General features: G+C 43.5%; 1 protein-coding gene across 5 annotated transcripts in view; it reads left to right on the top strand.

Moving 5' to 3' along the window:
• SHROOM3 (shroom family member 3) overlaps positions 1–24883 on the top strand; it is a 143282-nt gene that overhangs the window by 56615 nt on the left and 61784 nt on the right. The window contains exon 2 of one of the 5 annotated variants that reach the window (XM_061354694.1): positions 14582–14722. The exons of the other annotated variants lie outside the window; for them this stretch is intronic. The gene's annotated coding sequence lies outside the window, so the exon portion shown is untranslated. The remainder of the gene's footprint in view (positions 1–14581; positions 14723–24883) is intronic. 5 annotated transcript variants of the gene reach the window in all.

Below are 24883 nucleotides of genomic sequence, written 5' to 3' on the forward strand. Positions count from 1 at the left end.
AAATTCAAAGAAGCATTTGGTCAGGGAAAGACTGTTGATACACTCTTAGCTTCAGCTCTTGGAGCACCTCACTGGCTGCTCACAAGCCAGCTATCCCATCTGAAGAGGATCTGTGCAGGGTGAGGGTGTGCATTTTCCTGCCTTCTCTCAGGAGCCCACTTTTCCTAAAGTACCTGCCATCAAGAGAAAAACTAGTCAGCATACGAGCAGCCTTGGAGATTCCTGAGGCAGTGGAGCTGACGGATCCACAGGACATGGGAAGACGCTGTTTTACAGAACAGATCCCATCACCCTGAGGTATGACCTGATGCCTGCATGGGTAGGCATGTTCCCAGGCTGCAGAGATGTATGGAAACTCTTGCCCTTCACTGGAGGACCCTTGTACACGCATTGTGAGGCTGCAGGGAGCTCTGCAAAGGATGCGACTCTCTCCTGACAGGGGGACTGCAGGCAGGCAGTATTGCAGCAAAGCATTCAGCTATAAATGTGGACAGTCAGTATAGTGTGGACAGTTGTGTACAGACAAGGGATTAACTTGGGTCCTAGTCCACTACCTGCTTGGGTGATTTGACATCTCCTGTGCTCTTCATATCAGGTTGTATATAAGCCAGACATACATGTCTTCTCTGTTCCTGGGAACAATCTGAGCAGAGTGGTTCAGTGCTCTGTAGTATTCAACGTGTGTATACATTATCTGAAATTTGAAGGGATGCCTGAATTAAAGAAATTTTGTGATTGCCTCCTTTGAGTGAATGGAAAAAATCATCTAAGTGATGTTACTGTTTTCTCTGGTCTGTTTTATAATCTCTTGAAGACACGTCTTTCTGAAGCCTTCAAAGGGTTAAAGGCAGTACCTCATAGAAACCCAAGTGGCTGAAGAAATACCAGATATTAACATTTATGCCAGTTGCCAAATCCTGGACATTTCTTTCTTCTTTTTAGAAACGACAGCCTGCGGTGACCATTTAACAATAAATGGTAGCAACTTGGCTGTTATAGGGCAGCCCATGTGCACAGGCACTCCAAGGCTATGCCAGCATCTCCTTTGTTCAATAAAAGTAACAGCAGGAATTTGATTAAAGACTGATAGAAAAGTGGGGGGGGGGAGGGTGTTAGGGGTGTAAAAGAGAAACATAGGAAAGATTAAAGAAAGAAAGAGCCACCTGGAAACTTCATTCCTCCTTTATTTCTATCTTAAGCTCATAAATACCAAATCTAAACCATTGTACGTGTGAGAGTGAGGAAAAATTCCTGTGTGCCTGCACAGAAAGGACTGCACATGCAGTGGTACAAACTGACTTTTAGCAGAAGTCACACTGTTTTTCTCAAACTTAATGCTTGCTCCTTGTCTGCATCAGAAGGAAAACAAACCAGAAAATAACTTTACCTTTGGATGGACAACATTTAGGAGGGTCAGGCAAGTCAGAGCTGTAAAAGAGAGTGGTGAAAGATCTTGGTTGAACCTGCTGCAGAGCAGCAAGGCCATTTCCCAGGCTGCCTTGGAGCAGCCCTGCAGCTTGACTCCTTAACAATGACTCAAGAAACATTCACGTGCTCTGGGGAGATCATTATTCAGATTTAATAAAGGGGTTTCTGGGAGCCACTAGTGCTTTGAATCAGATGTCCATTGCTGCAAGTCAATTAGATGCTTCTCAAACAACTCCTCCTGCCAACCTTAGTGACTATTATGATCCTCAGGAAGATTGGAAATCCTTATTTGCAAAGATTCAGGAATGCAAGTGGCCAGCTGCACACATCCAGCACTTCTCCTCATCGTCGTTAGCCTGCAGCATCTGCTGCTTTGTCTCCATCCTTGTTGTGAGTGTCCCGCCCCCCCCCCCAAAAAAAAAGATGAACAAACCAGTGACTGCAGTAACCAAATGCAAATGAGCCCCAAAGAGCCCTCTTATGTGGGATCAGCAAGCAACAGGCAAATTGCATTCAAATTCCTTCAGAATCTGAAGTAACACGTCTGTTGTTTGGGTTTAGGAGACCAGAACAGTAGGATTGAAGTGTCAAAAGTGCATGCAGGAGTGATGGTGGGTTGACTTTTCTTTAGCCCGGCTGTGCCCAGGGAGCTGGGAAGCACTTTGCCTCTCAGGCAGAAATTTTCAGTGCACAGAGAGGAAGGCTGAGAGCATGAACTCCACAGCAATGGGCACTTCTCAGCACAGGTTCGTATATCTGAGGGGCTCTTCCAGGTTATCGTGTCCTATAATAGAATAGGTGGGGCACCAAGGCAGAATGCTGTACCTGGACCCTGTTGCTGCTGCTTCTGGTGTCTTTTCTATACACCTGGATATCTCGGCTGCTTAAATCATGCTTTTCCCCACCTGGTATTTCTCTTACCCCGTCTTTATGCTGTTTTCCCTCTGCATACTTTCTCTCACACTTCTTAGCTGTTAATAATACTCTTTAGACAGTGAAACCTTTCTGGCAGTGACCTTGGTTCTGAACTGTCCTCCCCTCAAGTGATTTGGATGTGAGAATGTCCTCTGCAGCAAAGAGGATGGCTCTGCCTCAGGCCAGCCTTCCTCACCTCAAGCCATGATCCTGAAGGCTGCTACCTGCTCCATCCAGGGAGAAGGACAACCCTCAGCCCTGGTCTGCATCAGTCCATAGGGGGCTGTTACAGGATGAGGTCTGTGGGGTGTTGAGGGGACCAGCCAGCCTGTGCCAAAGTGAGGGGCCGGAGGTATGTGGGGAATGCGAATGGTATGCTTGAGTGGACAGCTTCAGAGCCAGGCGCAGGGATGGCTCTCCTGCCATCTGTTGTGAACCCCGCAGGCCCATAGCAACAGCGCCTCAGGAATGGGGCTGCTGCTTTTTTTTTTTTCTCCGTAAAGAAATTCTTCCTTGTCCTCTTCCCTGCTTCTGCATACGCATACTCATGAATAAGTAGGAAAGGGGCTCAGATTCCTGCTACAGAGCGATGCGTGCTAAAAGTTAAAAGGGCCTTTTAGAGCTCAGCTTGTATGTGGTTTGAGGAGACATTTTCCTTTCAGAGCTGTAAAATGCTAGGAACATAAGCTGAGGTGTGTAATGTATTGTGAATTGCTAAAATCTCGTTCTATTCAAATTAGTAGCGGATATGTATCTGCCATGAGGTACACTCAGTAAAGTCTACAGTGGATGTGCAGCCACCCCATTGTCCTTGGTAAAACAGAGACCATTTCTGCCTTATTATTACAGAAGCCAAGGTTAAAACTGCTGTAGATGACCCAAATGCATTGATTTGTTGTGCCTGTCACATTCCTCAGGCCCCGCAGCACTTCTCTTCTAGCTAAGGGGCTTTGATACATAGGGAAGTGGTGGGACCAAATTCTCTACAGCTATAGATAGCCCAGCATCACTGGTGTGATGCAAACTTCAGTGCCAGGAAAGATTTTGCCACAGAAGAACTCTGTCTCCTAAAGACATCAGTGTATAGCCGGTGTGCTGCTGGGAAGAGTTAGTGCTGAAAGACCCTTTATTCAGGCAGCAGCGGTAGGACCTGGCTGGCTGTGTCTGTCTGTCTGCGTCAATGGTTTTACTCCTTCCCTTCCCCTGGAAATTCACTCCTGAAATGCGGATTTCTGTTCTCCCCACACCTTACCCTTTTATCCTGCTGTCAAGTGACTGTGGCCTCATTCCTGCAAATTGCTCAACCTCTAGCTGTGAGTCAGCAAAGTGGATTTTTTCGAGCAAGTGTTTTAATTCCTTTAATACAAGGAATTAGGTGTTGTAATTTCATGTGAGAGTTTCAAGAGAATCAGTAGTTAGGTCTCTTTTTTTTCCAAACAGTACACTGATTTATTCAGTATCTCTATGCCTAACAGCCTGAGATAAATACCGAAATCTTCAGAGAAGCCCCCATAGAGAAGAAGGAGTTGAGGAGCTGCTGAACTGAAACAAATCCCTCAGATGTTTCTTGCCCTTTGCAAAGAGATGTCTTGCAAGAGGAGAGAGAATGAAAAACAGCAGACACATCCCCTCACCAGCACTAAAGGCTGTTTGAAGCTATGCACACAGCTCTAGTGGCTTGATCACAGGAAGGAGGGTAGAATTTCATTGAAAGATGATAGGTACATGGGGGGATGAAACTTTCCCTATTTCAGGTATTTATTATCCCTTGACAGCTGTCAGTTTGCAGTAGGTGATTTGCCTTTCTGTCAGCTCTCTGAGAACTAGGTGTATTTGCCTAAGCTTGTGGAAAAGGGTAAAAATTCTGCTTTCAAGTGCAGGTATCATTTAACCCTGATAAGAAGGCAGGTAAAGCATTTCTTCTGCAGGATGGCTGTGGAGAACAGGGGAGTAAAGTCTTTCTTGTCTTACCGAGATGGGAAAAAACAAGTCATTAAAATCTGATACCTACCTGCTTTTAATGAGAGAAACATTGTTTAAAGGAATAATCTTAGCCCTATCACCACCAAACCATTTTTAGGAGCCATTAGCCTTTCACCTCCTCGTACGTTTTTCTTTTACTTTTGATCATTCAGGGAAAATGGTAATGCTTTTGCAACAAGAGATTTGGGCTTTAACTTTAATCAGGAGCTTACTCGGTCATAACCATGCTCTTACATCCTTCCCTTCCAGTAAATGACCTGCAGAAGAGCTAAGGGAGTAAGGTGTAGAAAACAACACTTAAAATCAAGCACTTGGTGTCTTCAGTCATGCTTATTTCTTCAGTGAGTGGGTATTTTTATGGGTTCCGCAATGCTGTCTCCATCCTTAGTTTCTTCTTCCTCCCCAGGAACTCTTTCAGCAGCTGGGGACCATGGACTGTTAGCTGCCAGCTTCAGTTTACTGCCATGAGGTTGTCAGTGCATCTGGCCTAGGTGGAAAAAACAAAGAACAAGAGCAAGCTATGAAGGATGTTACTAGCTGCACTGAGTAGACACAACATCTTACTTAATTTAACTGTACCTTAGCATCAAGTTCTACCTTTCTTTGGTATCTTTGGTTTGCTGTATTCTCTACTTGAAAGCAGTCATAATGTAGAATAAAGATCCTTCATCCATGCATAGATGCTCCCACACTCCCCCAAATGTAAAGAAAAGAAATGAGGTTGGGTTGGTTTATTCTTGGTCAGTGGGATCAGTAAAGGAAGGTTGTTGGTGACTGGGCACTATTAAGGTTCAATCTCATTTTGTCTTCAGTGTACATTACAGGGTTTTGTGCTTTGCACCTTTCTGAAGAACATTTTAAAATAAAACCAGAAATGCAGACTAGGTTCTTTACTGAGGCAGGGTGCTCTTGCCATTTATGTGATGTACAGTTCTTCCTTCAAAGCTGCAGCTTCTGACCCAGGAGATATGTGAAGCTATCTGCTTTTCAAGTTTCTTCCTCTCATGGTTCAAAGCCTATAAGACAAAATTCTGCATGGACTAATTGTGAAAAGTCAATGGCTTTTAGCCTGCTCATGTGATTTTGGGAGCCTATTTATGCTTTTACACAGTTGGAGCATGATGCCTCAGCATAATGCAAGGGCAGAGGTTTTTCCTTCCTGTAAAGATTGCTTTCTCCTGTGCCACATTACGTGTAAAGATCTCCTGGTGCCATGTTACCCCTGAAAATCCAGCCCACAGGATCAAGAGAACACCCCTCCATCTCAGTTTTGGGAGAGGGTGCTCCAGCAGAAATCCATCTTTTCACAATAGTACAGCAACATGTATCATTGTGTTATAATACCTTCTTTGGGATGGGATATGTATGTGTGCATGTGAGAGAGAATGAAAATGCATCATTTCCTTTGGCATTGTGTCATGGCACTCTTCCACCCTGAAAAGTACTGAAGTTTTGAGACTAGAGAGGAGAAATATCTGCAGAAGAGTAACTGTCTACTGAAGGCCCTGCTGAAGGGGGAGTTCTAACTCATTGTCAGCTTGTCTTTCTTCATACCACAAGGAGCTGGCCACAAAAGTTGTTAAATCTTGAGAAAATTGAAAGTCTCTGATCTGCTTAGTTGTAGGAACAGCTGCTGAGTGGTTCAAGGAAGAGGCTGTGGAAGTTGCCAGTTCCTTGCATCTGACCTCTCTAAAAATGTTTCCCAATTCCTGGCTTCATAAGGTATCATTTAATACTGAACTATCATACTGATTCACACAGTTGGAGTTTTTGCTTCAGCCAGTGGCTGGAAGAAGAGGTTCAGAAAACAGCGCCTTAAATACACCTAGCTGGACAAAACCCTTGTGACAGGAAAGGTCATGGTGATTCCATGTGAAGGCTGGTCAGAACTTCCAAGTCTTTCCTAGCTGATCCAGCTGGAGATGCTGGGGACAATGATGATCACCACGTCTGCATTAGTCTTTTTCTAGCAGCCTGGTTCCATCCAAGAGTTCACCCACCATCTGTAGTTAAACACACACTGTACCTCAAGCTTAGGGTGAGAAGATGATCTGTCTGTATCCTCTGCCTATATTTCTGCCCAGGAGTCCACTTCCCTCTATAAAATTCATCTACTGTTGTTGCTGTACCTATACCACATCAGGTCTCTAGAATCCTTAATGATCCTAAATATTTTCTGCCTCAGCCTCCACATGTAGTGTGAGATGGTCTTTGATGCTGATTTGTTTTCCCCTGCATGTGTTTAATTCTGACTGTGATCAGTTTTAATTCCAACCCAGTTTTATTTCAAAGGTTATCCATCAGCAGTACATGAGGAAGGTTTCTTCGCTACAGACAAGCAAGTGAAAAAGACTGTGAATCATAAATGAGATAAAATACATAGGCATTTATTTCAGTGCTGCTTGTCCATATTTGGTTTCTTTTTCTTCCTTTTATCTCTCCATGTCAAAAAGCAAAAAAATGCTGAGAATGTCACATCCTGTTGAAGTTATACTGACAGAATATTCAGAGCAATCCACGGCAACAGCTGTATTGCACATAGATCTTCAAGCAGAAAATTGTACATCATCTCAGACAATGATGGCATTACAGACCGACACAAAGTTCACGGTGGGAATCATCGCTTGAGTCCCCTCATTTGTGTGCACAAGAAACATGCTTATAATATTGCTGTGACATAGCACTTTGCATCTAATTTAAGCAATACTGGAGCTTTTGTTTATCTTACAAGGTCTAACCTGAAGACAAAGAACGTAGTCCAGCCTGAAGTTTATGAGACATTACCAGACATTTATGTTCACACATACACACTCCGTTGGAGGAATTTATGGTCATTACAATGTTCTCTAATGAGTACAAAATGAGACCATTACATATTCACTGAATTAGTTTGACAGATTTTCATTTAAATATAGAAAGACTTCTAGTCTTTAGAGAACAAAAGAAGGGCTTTGTTTCCAGTGCCGTTTTTGAATCTGCTTTGCTGGAGCAGGATGCTGGGGGTACCAAATGGAGGGAGATGATTTAGTGTGAATAATTCTCATCTTTTGATTTCATGTTGCCATTTCTTTGCTCCTTTTCCAGTTCCTCTGGAGCACCTTGGGGAGAGCTGCATGATGTCGCACTTTCAGTTGCAGCCAGGGAAGTCCAAGTGAGAACTTGGCTTTTCCAAAGTGTGAAGGATGATTTGAGATTTGAGGGGATTTAGGGAATTCCGAGAATATTAGATTGCTGCTGTGAGTTGGAGTGAGCTTTAGTCTCCAGACCTGTTAGTTCACTCTGTCTCACTGTTGGTCTAGTTCTTTGGCCTAATATTTTTAATAAATGTTGGGAACTGGAATGATAAGCTTGCTTACAGATATATGATGCCATTTTAACAGCTCCATGCATTAGAAAGACTTCCAGAGTAGAATATGAGCCTTGAAACAGCAGACAAGTAATGCTGGGGCTTGATCTTGGTCCTAGGACTCCACTTGATGTGTGAGCCTATTCATTTGTGCTGTTTAGTTGAAAACGTTTTCTCAAATGCCTGCTTTTGAAGATTGCCTGTGATTCCATGTCTCATAGGATGAAATGTGAGAGAGCACCATACTCGTTAGCATCCTGCAGTGAGCAGTGTGTTGGTGAAGGTCCTGGAGCTCATAAAATCTTTTCCCATCTTTGTAGCTGTCCCCTGAGAGCATCAAAACCCAGGTGAAGTTGCCGTGGGCTCAGAACCATCACTATAATATATGATAGCCTGGACTCTTCTTGAGAGTTTCTGAAAGAACTAATACAAATACAGCTATATCTGTAACTGTACAGCTCACCTGCTGTAAGCTTAGTGGTGTGGAGTGGTCTTTATCGACAGATAAAGTGTGGGTATTCATGATTATGTGCAGTGTCTTTATCTGTGCATACAGGCATCTCCTAGGCAGGATCAGACAACATGTTGGTGAATAAATGCCATTGTCTGAACGTGAGTTAGTGATCCACACTTGGAGTCACCCACATGCCATAGGAGAATGAAACATTAGCGAATGTGCTGCAAAAGCAGCTGCTATCCATGTGGAGAAAGATTGGCATTTCAGCAGGAATTGCTTTTTGAGCCTGTTTTGGAAAGGTGTATTTTGTTCATCAGCACTCTGAGCACTCATCAGCCATGGGTCTCTACCTTTTTTATTTTTTCTGCTCTGGACTTAGCAAAGAAATTGTCTCATCCTTATGTTGTGGACTTACAGATTTTCCTTTTGTCTCTCACTTACACACGGGCATGGTATCATGAAAAGATGCAGACAGCTACCCACCCCCCTCCACAGCTTTCTAACTTTTATGGTATTTCCTTAATAGGACAGTTTTGGAAGTCCAAATTTTCCAAAGTGGGGGAAAGCCCCCTCCATCATGTGACCCTGCAGACTTCTGCATGCTGAGTGGGCAGTTCTGGCTGGCAAAACCTGATGGCAAAACCTGCTCAAAACCTGTTCACATTTCAGGGGCACAGGAGTTGCACAGTAGCATCTTTAAGCCTCCTCCTTAGCGTGATTGCATTCTTTATGATATTTTTTCTGTAAGCATCACTATGAGTTCATGTTATGTGATAAGGTATGCTTCCACTCATCTCAGGAGACCCTGTGGGGAAGAAACACTACGGATTCTATCCTAGCAGTTGTCTCCTGCAAAGGAGATGCATTTGGGCTAGAGGGAAAATAACATGGTGCATATATGCAAATATGAGTGAGAGCAATTTGGGACAGAGAGCAAGCCACAAGGTAGGTAGTTCACAAAACTGTGTCTCTGGAAATCTCATCTCATTTGAGGTTGATGTAGGCTTAGAGTAAATCTTCTCTTTTTATTGTGCCACTTTTCTGTGTGGGGGCAGATTTGTTCATGGAATTATTTCACTAAAGAGGTGAGCCTAGCCTCACGAAATGGCACAGTTCCTTGCCTGTTATTAGCAAATACATAAAGTGTGATCCTAGGTACCATCTCTTCTTTGTCTGGAGGGGAACTGAAGGAATGTGTCCTTGCTCCTCAAGCTGTCAGTCTATGTCAGATACTGCAGTGGCTGTTGGTGGCGATACAATGTCATTGGTTAGAGATTTTTTTCACCTTAATAACTTTAACCACATGGAACAAGACAAACGTTGCTGTACGATCAGCTCTTCGGAGCAGCAGCCACACTAACACTTGACACAGGCCCCCTGTGTGCTTACCCCAGGTAGTGGCACCTTAAGGCATGTTCTCCATTTGCATCTATCTCCATAGAAGAGCCCAGGTGATGAATAGCAGGTTTTGTAATAGCTTGGATGTTATCATGGGACACCTTCAGATAACAGTACCTCCTTTCCCAAGTCCTTTACTGGCTTTATTTCTTCCCAACACAGCAACTAGTTAATCTTAAACAATCTCAGGCTGGGCCTGACCCTGAAAAATGTCTTCACTGAATTTGCATAACAGAGACCATCTAAAATACAAAACATTTTGAAGGTTAATAGTATTTTAGCAACACATGAATGACCCTTTCTAAAAAAAAAAAAGTGTTCCTTTTAACCTAGTGCTTTGTCTCTAGTGTTATTAACACAGGGAGCTCCAGAGTACACAGAACTGGCTCCTTTTGGTTATGTACCTGGCCAATCGTACACCCTGGAGACTGATTCTTGTTTCAGTCTTGCATTTTTTAGGATTTTTTCCTAATATCATCTTGCATCAGCAAGTTCTGTTTCTCAGAAACTTGGCCATCAGAGAAAAAGGTTGGGTTTTTTTTTAATTTTAGTTGTAGGATTTTTTGTTGGAAAGGTTAACAACAGCCATACCAGCCTGCTCTCTACCTTTCCTTGTGCCTTTTCCACATCTCTTCTATCTGCAGTCTTTTGTCCTTCAGTTTATTCATCTTTCTGTACTGTATATGCTCTATTGGCATCACTTCAGCTGTGGTTCTTGTTCCTGAATTGGTTGGGAGATGGAGCTTTTTCAGTGATTCCTAAAGGGAAACTTGCTTAATTTTGTTTCTGTTTTTTAAAGGCTACATGTTGGCCTGGTCATCTCTCTATGATAAGCACTAAGCATAACAATTTCCAAAGACATTTCTGTACTTCTTAAAAGTCAACTTCAGGTGTCCCCCAAAGACCCACGTGTGCATCCAGCATATCCAAACCAAAACTCCTTGGATTATGTTAGATTTGGATTGCTTTAGGCTTCGGTTACACATCTCAGGTCTGCCATCTAGTACAACAGGTTAGTGCCCTCAAAATGTCTAAAGCATATAGTTGATTCATAACAAGTCATTTGTCCCCCTTGCCTTGTCCTTCCCGGAGATTGCCAGGTTGGCTGCTAAAGTCAGGTAAGAACTGACATTTTCTTTGACTTTGCTGTAAGCATAGCACTTCTTATGTTCCATTAGGGATCCAAGTGCTTTCATTCCGTGTTGTTTAACTCTTATCTTCTTTTCCTGGAACAGGCCTTTTTAAAATGAACTAACAAAAAGGTGTTTGGGCTTAATGATGAATTAGTGCTATTGGAATTTGAATTTCAAATTATTCCTGTCAGACAGGCTGTACTTCTGGAAGAGGATCAGAGGCTGCTCCTTCTAGTAAAGCAGACAAAGCAGGAAATGATCAGCCAGCCCTTAGCAAAATCATAACTAAACATTTATTTTGAGCCACTGTGGAAGAGACCCAGACTTATAAATCAACCTATTAAGCCTTCAGACATGAGTTTTTGGAACCTCCTAGGCATTTCTTTTTTTCTGATGCCGATAAGAAGTCTTTTAAGGTGCAAGCTCTGTGATATCATTAACGGCAAGAGTGAGTGATGTTGCTCCAGGCCTTGAATGGAGGCAGTCATTGACCTTACCCCTCCATACCAGCAACTTCAGCTCTGAATATTTATTACACATAAGCACAAACTGAAGTGAGGTACCAGTTCATCAGGAAGCAGATATAGTCATGTGTAGAATAAGTACAATTCCCTGAACTGTTTTGAGGAGGTACGTTGAAGAAAGCAAACCCTGCCAGAGCCAAATAAATTATTTCAGAGCAAGCAAATGCACTCAGTGAATGTATCCCTTGCCCCCATTCTTTAACAACATGGAAGCAGATGCTGATACTTCCTAAAATTATGTATTTTTAAAGAGAACTTGATGGATACTCTGGACTAACCTTTTCCATACCATAACTGGTTTCCAGGAGCAGCTGGCAGAGCATATACAGCCAGAAATGTTGGCTGTGGTGCATGTCCCAGGAGCTTAGCTTTGCCTGTGAAGTAGGACACACCCTCGTGGTCTTCGTGTGCCCCTGCTTCAGCTTCTTGGAGAGACATGGGGACCATGACTTTGTCCTGTTTTGCTTCCTGGATTGGTAGTTAGGTGTGTAAGAAGATGTCAGGAAGTATCCTTCCAGAGAGCAATCCCTTTGGAAAAGGTTTTCAAGGGCTGGGTCCCTGTCTAGCACTGCTCATGCGGATAGGACCTCCATACTGCCTTTTAGTGATTTTAGACTTTGAAGGTTAAGCATAGCCCAAGTGAGTGGGGAAAGCATCTATTGTCTTTTTGCAGTTCAGTTCTGCACCATGGAGGACAGCAGGCCTTTTGGTGTGTCTGAAATTGAGCCCTTCATGTGAGACCTGTGTGCAGTCTTAGTACATGGGTGTTTATCTTGTGCTCTGCAAGAGACAGCAAGCCTTCAGGTGAAGGTTTATGGGCAAAGAAAAATACAAATTGTCTACACTTAACATCATTTAAATTTAGGAGTCAGGCAGCTACTGTTATTTTTCACTGTTTACCCAGCTCTAATTCCCTTGGAAGCTTAAGGAAAGAATAATAAACCATCTTTTTGGTTATATACCTAAAAGATATATACCTCTTTCCTCATATAGAACATTAAAACAAGGGCCTGTAGTTACGTTGTATAAAGTCTGATTAGTAGGTGTACAATTTCAGACTCCTGTTGAGGATATAATGATGAGTAACTGGTTCCTCTTATGCAATTTTGTGCAACTTGGTGTTTTGTTTGGTGCAGGTGCTGGCTAGAAGCAAAGAGACAATGCACAGGCAGCTTAGCAATGCAAAGGTATGCCACTGGGCCCATTTGGGCCCATTTGGGATGAGCACTACAAACTTGGCTTACATTTCCGCCATCTCTGAAATTATGAGTAACAGAGCACCCCAGGTACCTGTAGCTCTCCATAAGTGTTGTAAGCTATAGGATTTATCAGGTGAAGCTTACACTGTCTGCAGTCTGCTCCTTGCCATCCCAATAGACTTTCAGCCTACTGGGATGGCAGGGATAGTAGCTGAAAGTCTTGCACCATTACTCAGGATCTCTGCTGAAAATTACTTTTACACTTATAATTCTGGCATTTCCCAACCCCTGAGGATTCTTCATCTATGAATCTATGATTCTGTCATTCTGCAGTGCTTCAGCTCTCTCTGGGATTCACCAGAAATTAAGAACACACCACAAGGCATACGAGGTAAAGCAGCTTTGCCACAGGGGAGAAGCTAGGGAAATGCAGCTTTGTACCTTCCCTTATGTCTACCTTTGTTTGTTTGAAGTTGAAGGTAAATCATAAGCCACAGGGCTGGAAGCCATTTTACAGCTCATGGTGTAGGAATGGGTGGGTGTGGGTGCATTCATTGCTTCAGAGTAAACCAGAAGTAAGTAGGTTTATTTTGCACACTTGTTTAAGGGAACTGTGCTGGGAAAGGAGATGTGAGGAACAGCACAGAGTTTGGTTTTGCTCTGCAAATTGTCCATGTGTCTTTTGGGGTACTTTGTTTTTAACATGGTTTACACAGATAAAGCAGAGTTAGTCGCTAAAAGCAGGTTGCGGGTAAGACTTGTCTGTTGATGGAAGTAGTGAAGCAAGGGCCTCTTATCCTACATGTACTGTTTAAGGAGGCAGCAGTAAGTGCTGGAGTGACCCTGTGAGTTGCTGTGGACAGGACAGGACAGCACAGCCTGAGCAGCTAATGTATGTGTTAACACTGAGTTGGAACAGCTCTTGTAAACAGGTTTTCCTCTAATATACTTATTTCTCCCAGCCTCTCCTAAGGGTGTTTCTTTGTCTTTTCATCCCCTGTGATGCAACGCTAAACAAGGACACTCCTACACAGTGTGGGGGCCACCAGGAAACCACCAGCAGCTCTTCCCAAGGGCTTTTGCCTCACTGAGAAGGACAAACAACTAGAGGAAAAGAAAGCTAAACCAAAGGGATGGACTGGCAAATGTGGAAAAATCCCAATGGACAAAGAGGCTGTGAAAATACCAGCATGTCTGTCTCAGCAGTTGCCAGTGCTAAGGCCTCTTCTCCTTATGCAGATTTACATGGGCTGCTCTTATGACTGCAGTGGGACTAATCAGACAGTAAGGATTACTCATGCGGGTAAAAGCTTGCAGGCCTGAACTGCCAAGTGCTGCTCACACTCACCCTTGTTTTTCCCAGCACTAACTACGCTCTGGGAGATGTGCACAGGAGTATTTTCCAGGGCCCTGAGCTTTTTAGCAGCAGTTGCAAGGTTAATTTGAGCTCTCTTACGACCTTCTGACCCACAACGTGCTATGGGGTGAAAGGTGCTTTGTTCTCCTTCCAGTTTTGTCTGAGCTTCTGAGGAATGGACAGCCTGGGGAGGTAATGTGCTGTCCAGGCAATAAAGAAAAGTCCAGCAATGTCAACTTTGCTTGACATTCATGACTGATCCTGAATTTCTGTCTTAGCAGATGGTCAGGTGAAGCAAGTCCTTTGCGATGTCCTATATCTTTGTTTTATAAATGGCTTAGTCAACTTCATGACTGGTTCCTACCTAGTGGATACTTTGGATCAGGTCTAGCCCTGCAATGCTTTGTTGAAAAGAAGTGGCTGAAATGAGGGTATTAAGACAAAGCACTTTTCAAATAACCAGACATGCATGTGAGCTGTGGGCAGTGAGATGTGCTGGATACAGCACTGGCCTCTGACTCAGGATACTGGCTTCTAATCATTGCTAGTTGTTAACTACATGGTTGTATCTGATAGGAGCTCTGCTTCTGGGTTAGGAACCAGCAGTGCTTGCTGCCATAAAAGCAGAGCAAAAGGCAGAGTCAGGCCTTCAGGCAGCAGAAATCTCCCCATGCACCTTGTGGTATCAGGTACTCCCTGTGGTATCAGGTTCCCATCATACCAATCCAGCTCTGCAGCCTTCAGGGCTGACCCAGAAGGCCACATTCATATGGGACAGAAATGTATTGCCTGTGAAGTTACAGCCTGGAGTTAGTTGGCTCAACTGTATTTATTTTATTAGGTGCATTTGGTGTGAAGTGTTTGTGTCTGAAAAGCACCAAGTGGCTGTGCTGAGAGCTGCTTTGGAAGAGGCCATTGCAGTCTGGAGCTGCTCAAGAGACTTGTGAAACAGATGAGCTTAGCAAGTGCTTTCCATCCACCTGTAAGATTCTTCTTGTTTCTGTTTCATGGTAAGAAGCAAATGTGATGTTTGACTGGTTTTGTGATGATTGTACTTTCCATGTCATTTCCAAAGAACTGATTCACTGCTCTCAGTGCAGTGATGCTCTCAGCTTTGCTACTCATCTCCAGGGTGGCACTGGGTTTGTACTTTACTTTTTCTAAAAGAAAAGACTTAAGCATTTTTTTATGTTAAGGTGTACATAAAGAAGATCTTAATTTAATTTCAAAGCCATTAAAATATTTTCTGTCATGAGCAGACATCTTTCATCTGACTTACCCCTGTGTGTGTGGGGAATTAGGAGAGTTTGTAACAAATGGCTTCTTTAAAGAATGAATAAGGGTCCATAGTTACAATAAGCTGCCTAAGAACTCCGAATGATCTTATCTTTTTAATGAAAATGACTGTAGTGTATTATGCCAGCTCTGAGTTCATGCTGTCACATTTCAGATTCCTTACTCAAATTTGCTGTTAGAGTCAGTGTTCAAAGATGGATTCACCAAGGATAAAATTTGCCTTGTGAGAAGATTTTTATTTTTCAGTTCACTGCCATTTCAGCTTCCCTCCTGGGAAATGATGAGTGCAGTATAATAGCTGCTGGGATTGCTTGCTGGCTGAACAAAGCACTCTTCATTCATGCTGGAGGGAAATGCTTCATGGCTGTGCTTCTGTAAGACAGGAATGAGTAAAGTTTGTAAGAGTAATCCAGGAGAAGCATTCACTGATTGCCTTCAGGAAAATTTCACTGTGATGGTGTGCAGCTGTGGAGCCCTTCCCTGTTCCTGAGTTCTGCCACTGGTTCTAGTGATTCCTCCTTCTCCTTAAGCAGATACCAAACATCTTGCTAGTCCCTTCTTCTGGAGCAATAGAGAGGGATGGGGTAGAGGCTGGAAAGAGAATCCTTGGGAATTGTCCACACATCTTATGCCCATGCCTCAAAAAAAAAAAACAACCTAAAAGGCAATTACTTGACTGCTAGCCTGTGTGTTTCAAGGTTAAGCCAAGCAGGATTCCTGATGTTTCAGGGCCTAATCTCTAAGAGACATCCTATGGATTACTTGCCTTTATCACCAGACACATTGGTAGATCCAGGGGATGTTAGCGATGTCTGTTCCCTAAGAGCGAGGGCAGGATTTGTTCCTAAGGTTGGGGGACCAGCTTGCCTCTTTGCCAGATTGGAAGCACAACCTTTCCAACCAGTTTGTCAGCTCAATTATTTAGAAACCTCCTTGGTTTATGCTATAAAACCCAGCTCCTGCATTGAATGTAGATTGCAGGAGGGCACAGGAACAATGGAATGAGTTGCTTTAAATCTTCTGCATAAACTACAGCAGGCCTTAGAGATGTAAAAAGGAGGTTTCTCTCTAGCTGATAGATTTATTCTCAGCCACATTCCTGTGACCCCAGTGGAGGAAACAGGCTGAGCAAATGGAGCAGAATACAGCCCAAGAAATGTGGTTAGAATAGTGAGAGCTCAGAGCAAAGGGCAAAACACGTTCTGCATGGCTGGGGGATTAAAGTCAGACTGGCAAACAACAGGGGCTTTAACTGCCTTCAGATCTTTCACCTGACAGTGTTTTTAAACCTGTTTGGACTCTAACAGAAATGAAGGTGAATTAGAGGGAGATTTTCTTTGAAACCTGGGCTAAAGAGACTTGAAGATGTTAATACTCACCTTGGGCTCAAACCCCCTAATTTTAGTGAGCTGCTCAAGGCCTGGAGACCATGAGGTTTTCCTTACTCACTTTACTCACAAGTATGCAGTTAAAGGCAAGCCCAAAATGCATGATTTACACTTCAGTCTGACTCTGATCTGTCCCAGAGTTTGGAGATTGCTCTGCTCATCATTTCATTGCCTTTGTCACTTACAGGGGATGTTCACTGGGTTGCTTAAGCTAAAGGGCAGGCTGCTTGCAATTGGGAGTCTAGAGTGCAATGCAAAGTGCAGGCAAACCACTCTAGCAATGCGTTTCACAGGCAGTGATGCCATGAAGGTGATCAGCAGATAGGAAGGCTTACCAAAATAAGCAGTTCCCAAAGTAACTCAATCCTGTGCACTGCCAAATATTCTGGTTTGATCCAGCAAAGCTTTTGAGATCATGACCAACTTTGAGAATGTGAGTAGGTGCCATGCAGTGATGTGGATTACCCCTGTGCTCATGCAGGGACATCACCCACAGCCTCGCAGCATCAGTCCTTGGATTTAGGGACCATGTGCTGGAGGAAGAGAGAGAGGTGGCACTCCTGTCACAGAGTAGCACCCTGGAATTTAGGGCAAAAGCACATTGGGCTTTTTAGTTTAATGCCAATATGCCTCATGTCCTCAAACTCTGCAGGCCGACATCAACAAAGGAGGCTAAAACCTCTAAGACCAGTTTCTCTTACTTGCTGACAGCAATGTCAGGCACCAACCCAAATTCTTTCTGGGTGTTGGGTAAGTCAAAGTCTGTAGAGTGCCCCAGAAGGGGATTCTTGGGGATTTATGTTCCATCAACAAGATGAGTGATAATTAAAGCCTGAACATTTCTGCTAAGCTGGGAAACAAGAAAGGACCGTCTTAATTCCTTAAATTCCTCATGCCAGGCTGTAAAATATATTCCATTCATGCCTGTGTCTTTCTGCTTGTTCTCTCTGTGTCTCTTTCTTCAGCATTCAGCCACCTGTTTGTAACCAGTGTCCTGCAGATTCTCAGGGCAGTTTTCTTCTCAGCTTTCTCTGCCCTTGGCGTTGTGTTGCTTTGACACTGAAGCCTTGTTGTCTGCCAGAGACAGTACATTAGAGCTCCCTGCCTTGCCCAGCTCCCATAACTTCATTCCTGGAAAGTTTCTGAGTTTCCCGGGTGATAAAACATGAGCAACACTTGCTCTGACCTAGATCATTTCTGAAGGCATTCAGCCCTGTTTTGTTATGAAGGTTATACTCAGGGTGGGTGGTAGGGCACGAGAATTCCCAGGGATAGCATTCCTGAGAAGTGTCAGGAAGACTCTGCCTGCACCTTTTACTCTATGGGATTGTTTTGATCAGGTTTTGAGTGGATGCTGAAAAATACATCTGAGAAGCTGGAGGATAAGAGACACGCACAGAACAAACCAGCATGTTCCAAGATTGCCTGTGGCTGCCTTCCCCCAGCCCTCACCAAAACGGGGGGAAAAAAGAGGAAAGTTAAAAAATTCCAAGCCCCAGCTCTGTATGTGTAGCAGCTGTCAAACTATGGCAGATCCCTACTATTATAGCTTGGTTTAGAATAATGTAATAGTGGAGTGTTTGTTAGGCTTGTAAAAACCTCCAGTTATCCACTGGAGACCAAGCTAATGAATCAAGTAGGACTGTGTTTAAAACTGTTAAAAAACCCTATAAAATGACCCCAAAATACCCACCCAGTAAATAACTGTGAAAAGTTGTGGGTTGACTGCATGAAATATTTTGGGTTGGTTATTTTTTCTTTGCTCTGCATTATTTATCCCTTTAAAATTAATACTGTATGCATGTTGGGTAGCTCATCAGAGGTGGCTTTACATAGACTTATAGGGAAAGTTCACTAACAGTTCTCAAACAATTACTTTGGAGTCTGATTCTGTTCTCATTGATTCTGGAGTAAATGGGAAATAACTGTGTGCGCTGCATGTCTGTTTGCCTGTGGAATAATACAACCTTGAATGTCTCATCTTTGTGTCACAGGTGACTCCAGGTACTCTCAGTCATTTTAGCTGTTTTTTACTACATTTCTTGTGCAGAAGGATCTTCTGCTGGCATCGATGTATTGGCTTCCATGGTGACATGCTGCATGTGTGCTCCCAGCCTCTGCTCATGGGAGCAGCATCACTTCCAGTAGAACTAAAAAAGCTTCAGTTTTGAACTTTGGAAATATTCAGTCTCAGGTCCCATCTTTAAAGAAAATAATAATAGTTAAAAAGACCTCCTTAGTGGCTTAAATAAAATGCTGGAACTGAACCAAAGCCCTAGTTTTGACAACCCTCAGACTTGGAGGAGGCTCTGAAACTTGCATTTTCACTTTTTTATTCTTGTAAATATTATCCGTCTGTAACTAACAGTCTACCAGTGGTAACATGGGTGGGTCTGGCAGTCCCGAGCCCACCAGACAAACCAGACACTTGTGACAGAGATCTGGCCCCTCAACCCTTTTGGAAGTGGGGGAAAAACACATGGAAATTTGGAGACTAAAAGCCAAAATACTTCCATCCTAGGTGGCTTGCTCTTTCAGTCTCTTCAGTAGAAGGCTGGGTTTCATGGTGAGATGTTATGTCACACATTTCATCATGGTTTATCTGCCCAGAGAGAAGAGGTAGGCCATCGTGAGAGATGTTTCCAGGCCAAACCTGGTAACTAAAGAGCAGTCTCCACAGGACAGTGTGGTGTCATTTCCCAGGCCCACCTAGTCAGATGGCACTGGCTTTCGTCATGAGACTATGATTGTATTTTATTTTTATTATTATATTATATTTGCTCAAAACAAAGCATTTACTTTTTGTTTGTAACTTCATTTCCTCTCAGAAACACGTGAAAACTTTGTAACAGGATCATTTAGAGCCAGATCCCATCATGCACATTGACTTTGCCTTCCATGAACCTTTCCAGCACATTGACAGATCCTGCCAGTGTGGCTGAAGGTCATTCTGCAGCATCTCTGCCATCAGGAAACAGGAAGGTTCAATCTAATGTTATGCCAAATTAACAGACAGGGTTTTAATGCAACATCATTTATGTATGAGTACTCACAAAAGGAATCCTGGTCCTGCTTCAAGGAAAGCTCTTGGGCGTACACTTGGGGATAATGTAAGTACAAGTGCTTTCCTGTGTTGTGTCTTGGAAGTGATGAATGCCAAGTTGCCTTCATTTTTCCCCAAACCTGCTTTAAACATTAAAAAAAAAAATACAATTGGCTGTAACAGGTAACTTCTCCTGTGTAAATTTTGTCATAGTGGCAGTAAGGCAGACTGAAGACAGCCATCAAAGAAATCTTAGTAGCAGTTTGACGCTGTGATATCCAATGAACTGGTGAAGAAATTACATGATGTGACACTGAAGCTTCACATTTCATTATTCAACCTCTCCAAGAGGTGAAGGAGCTTGCAAAGCTCTCTCAGTATCACTGTTTTAAAAAAAAGTACATCACCCAAGTAGATAGCTCTGCGGGAGAAGGATTTATGTGAGGTCTGGTGACTAAAGGCAACTCTGGTTCTGATCTTTGGAAGTAACAAGTTCTTTGCCACTGAGATGCCCTCCTTGAGAAATCATTTTGCCTCCAAAGAACCAGGGTCTTAGTGTGCTACTGATGGAAGGAGGTAGAATGTTAGATGGGAATCTTTGTGCCCTCTCAGCAAACACTTGGTTTCCTTTTAGAAGCAAAAATGCCATTTTCCATTTGGTTACGGTTTGTGAGTCTGCAAACCCGGTTTGCTGAGCAGATCCCTGTACAAAGCAAGGTGGGTCACTGTCCTTTTCAGACAAACACCTTAGCCACCTGCATTGAGGAGAGCATGTAAGCCTGTGTGTAAGTCGTCTTATAGTGGATTTCACATCATGCTGCAGATGAAGCATGTGCACAGGATGTAGGGATGTTGTCCATGGCCAGTGCCAGCTTCAAGCACCTCCCCAGTTAGGGTTCAAAAGCAGAAGCTGATAGTTCTTTCCATGTTCAGGATGACCGGGAGGTTCATAAGAAAAGGTCATGCTCCTATTCTGTGCTGCATCAAAATTAGAAATGGGACTTCTCTACACAAGGATCCTGAGTGCTGGTCAAGATGGGTAACTGAATGAAGTTGTGTTAAGTAACGGAAAGGTTTCAGCTGAATGTAAAATACTGACAAAGGTGCTCACTGACATATTTGCCTAAATAGAATGCCCTTCTGAAAAAGAGATGACACAGCATTTATAAGAGATCATGGTCTCTTTCTCTTACCATGAGAAATGTCTGACTCAGAGCCTGACCTTGTGATCTGCAGGCAGAATAATTTGGATTAAGAAGCTAAATGCAGCTTTTATTTTGCAATAAAAGGATGTTTACACTGCCTTGAGATGTGCCTCTTCTCTGTGGTTGGAGGGCCTTTGCTTCCATCATTGGTAACTAGCTTTAGTTAATTCCTTGGAGTCATACAATGCCTTTCCTGGTCATGTCTTGTGTGTCAAGATCCACACTTTATTTTCAGCATCACAGTTACCTTAGCCACTGCTTCTTAGATGTGCCATTCCTGGAGACATTCAAGGACAGGCTGGATGTGGTCCTGAACAACCTGATCTAGTTGAAGATGTCCCTGCTTATTGTAGGGGGATTGGACTAAATGACCTTTGAAGGTCCCTCCCAACCCAAACTATTCCATGATTCTTACTTGACATCATAAGGGCTTCTCAACTATTTCAGAAATGATGCTCAATGAACTTTAAAGAACAGCATGTGCTCAGAGATGCCCAATATTAGCATTACCCTGCACACCTACCTGAATTTAAGCCAGTGGCAGAGACAGATGCTGCTTTTCCTCCCACATTTTATGAAAGCTTGAAAATTCTGACCATAGAGCACGAGTTACAGAACATTTCATTTCCCTTTCAGGAGTGCTGTTCACAAGGGTTTACATTTGAGATATGAGATGTGAATCAATACCCTTCCATTTCTGCCTTGTTATGTTTTGTTGTTTAATTGCAACATTACACAAAGCTTCTGTGTGTGCACGGACAGATGATGTTAATACAATCAAGACAAATTCTAAGGCAAAATCTAATGCCTACAGTGTTTGAGGAGAGCTCACCCAGCAAACCATCTTGCTGTGAAGTAGTAGCAAGGCTACAGTTGGCATCCGTGGTCATTGTTAATCCAGGGTGTAGCTGCTTTTAGCATTAACAGGTTCGGAGGTGTATATGATGAGGAGGGAGGACCCACACTTGGTAATATGACAGAGCAATTGTCTGCCTGGCAGTCTAGTGAGCAAATGTAATTAAAAACATTCCTGTCTCCAGCACAAGGCTTGTGAATCTGTCTTGGCTGTCTGTAATTAGTGATGCTAAGTGGACATATTGGTTTTGGAATAAGATTATTGGTACTTCCCTTGCTTATGGTCCTACTGTTTTCATAGAATCACAGACTGGTTTTGATTCAAAGGGACCTTAAAGCTTATCCAGTTCCAGCTCCCTGCCACGGGCAGGGACACCTTCCATGAGAACCCATTGCTCCAAGCCCCGTCCAGGGTGACCTTGAACACTGCCAAGGATGGGGCAGCCACAGCTTCTCTGGGCAACCTGTGCCAGTGCCTCACCACCCTCATAGGGTAGAGCTTCTGCCTAAGAGCTCATCTCAATATCCCCTCTGTCAGGTTAAAACCATTCCCCCTTGTCCTGTCCCTACAGACCTTTGTAAAAAGCCCCTCTCCAACTTTCTTGTTGGCCCCTTTCAGGCAGTGGAAGCTGCCCTAAGGTCTCCCTTAAGCCTTCTCTTCTCCAGGCTGAACAAGCCCAGCTCTCTCAGCCTGTCTCCAGAGCAGAGGTCCTCCAGCCCATGCAGCATCTTCATGGCTTTATGGTGGAACGTTCCCTGGGACATCCAGAGGAGTTCAATATCAAAAGTGATCAGGGAAGGAGCAGAGCAGGAAGTAATGTAAGCGGGTTTTAGATCAAAGGAGAGCACTGTCCTGCTGCTTATGTACTCTTTAAAGAAAACACTGAATTTCGGCACCTCTTTAATGAAGGTCAAGGTAGACTGATCTCCTGTTACTGATATAATGAGAAGACATAGACCCCTTGCATGAGGAGGGGGAAAGAACCATAAATTTAGCAAATACACACTGTCCCAGAACATCAAGAGGGCAGGGCAAAGCTCACGGCCCAGAGAGCCCTGTTAACCACCCTAACCCTCACCTACAGGCCAAGCTTTCAATCAAAATGGATCGTTTTCCTTCTCCTTCTTTTCCACAGCCATGTGAATGGCTGAGCAGGACTCTTTGAAGTAAGCGGTGTCTGCAAAATGCTCTGTGCTTTTGAAACTCAGGCCATGAATTTAGGCACCCCTTTGTAAAGATCTTTATCTATAAATTAGCAGTGCTTCAGCTTCCCTATCTATATGACAGGTCAAATGATTCCTTCTTTCTTCAGGGTCTCAAACAGGGGGAGTGGAGCAGAAATGCCCTTATCTTGTAGGAAAACCTTGTTTAACCTCATGTGGATGGGTACATGATGGACCTAACTGAGCCACTCTTTTCAGAATATAATAAGGAATGTAATCCTTTTCATAACTGTTTTATAATACCCTCTATGAGAAAATTAATGATTTGATAAAATGGCATAAAGTATGCATAAAAATTGTGTGTGATTCAGCAAGGTGACCTTTTCCTGTAACAATTTCCATGTCTGCCTTTCTCTGGGTTTCTTCTTCTCTCTGGTTTCTCTGTCATTTCTGTTGGGGCTCCTTTATTCATTTCATCAAATTCTTCCTGACTTTTTCATCTCTCCCTCTACGGGGCAGGTGAGAAGCAGCAGCAGGGAAGGAGGAGAGGGACCTGTGTGACAGCAGCTTTTTCTCAGTCATCAATCCTGCAGTATCACTCCATCCAGGGAAGCAAAGGACTTTCCCAGGACTGGTTCTCATGACTAGAGGAGTAAAGGCAGTATCTGAAGAGGCAGTATCTGAGCCAGGAAAGACGAGGCTATTACCCAACCACGGCCTTTAATTCCCAATGTAAGGACTGGGTGGAGAGCAGCTGTAGGTGTGGTTGTGAAACTGGCAGTAAAATGTGTTTCCAATCTCTCTTCATGAGTAGTAGAGATCACACACAGGGTAACTGATCAAAACCAGAGAAGATGTGAGAACTGCCGATATTGCCTCTGTTTCTTTGTAGTATCATTTCCAAAGGAGCTGTGGCACCATGGAGAAACTGAAATAGGAGCTGTCATAGTTATTTGAGAGAATGTTTAAGGCTTTGAAGGAAGTGTCAGTATGAGGCTGGAATGTATCATCACTCCTTTTTGCAAGTCTGTGAGGCAGCACTGATCTGTTAGAGCTCTGACAGCTCAGGATCACTGAAACACAGGGCATGCCATTAGCTTCATAGCAGATGACTGCTTTTCTAAGATGTAACAAACAAGCCAGCTTTTCCATCTTGCATTCCTTCTGCTTTTCCTTCACTGTTTTAGTCACAACGCTCTTCTTTACTCTCATCTCATCAGCTCAGTGCCTGCAGCCCTGAGTTACTGCAATGTGAACGTCTAACAGGCTCTGGCTGTCTGACCGCTGGCAAGTGGAGCTCTGTCATTATTACTGCCTGCCTGTTAAAAGTATGAGCAAGGCTGGCTTATTCTCTTTCCCTGCCCCTGACCTGCCATCACATCCTTCAGCACTGATGGTGAAGGTACTTCACACTTCTCGCAGAGAACAGCCTCCTGGCAGAGCACACGATGCAGACAAATCTGCATGCCCTTAAGAAGATCCTGGCCTTCTGGACTGCATCACAACGGTGCGTACCCCAGCTCCATGGCTTTGCTGCTCCTGTGCAATTTTTACAGTCAGTTTGGCATTTTACTTCCCACTTGGGCACACCAGGTCTTTTGTGAATCATTCCCTGGCAGACCGTTTGCTGTGGCTTCCTCATCCGTCATGAAAACTTTTGCTCCCTTTAGTGACAGTTGAAGGCAGTTCACTGCATCTTGTTTTGTCTGTCTTGTTTTGTGAGGGATTGGACATTCTCAGACCTGGTGAGCTGGGTTGATGCATTTTGCTGTTACCTCTCATTTCTGTTTCTTCTTCTTCAAAGCATGAACCTGTATAGGTCAACACAGTCGAATCTGTTGTGCTGATGCAACCAGTTCCAGACTACTACAAGCCCTCTAGCAGCAGCCTGTGAATGGTGCTGTCAATGGGATGCTTTGTTTTCTTCCTTTGCCTCATGCTCAGTCCCTGCAAAGACTCTGTATAGTCTCCATATTGTTACAAGGCATGTTTCTGTCATTGAATGTCTTGTTATAGACGATAAGTTGATCAGAATAGCATCATATCACACTAGGAGCTTAACTACAGGTGGGCATTGTGTCATTCGGACAAGTCGTGCTCACTTGGGTTGCATGTTTGATCAGCAATAATATGAAGTACATGATATTTGCTCCTTTTCTGTTGGTCTGTTTATTCAGGGGCTGTGTATGCAA

This window comes from Neopsephotus bourkii, unplaced genomic scaffold (assembly GCF_033783945.1).
Source record: "Neopsephotus bourkii isolate Nb327-2 ecotype Australia unplaced genomic scaffold, CSIRO-AGI_Nbou_v1 NB_741, whole genome shotgun sequence".
In the NCBI taxonomy this organism is placed as follows: domain Eukaryota; kingdom Metazoa; phylum Chordata; class Aves; order Psittaciformes; family Psittacidae; genus Neopsephotus; species Neopsephotus bourkii.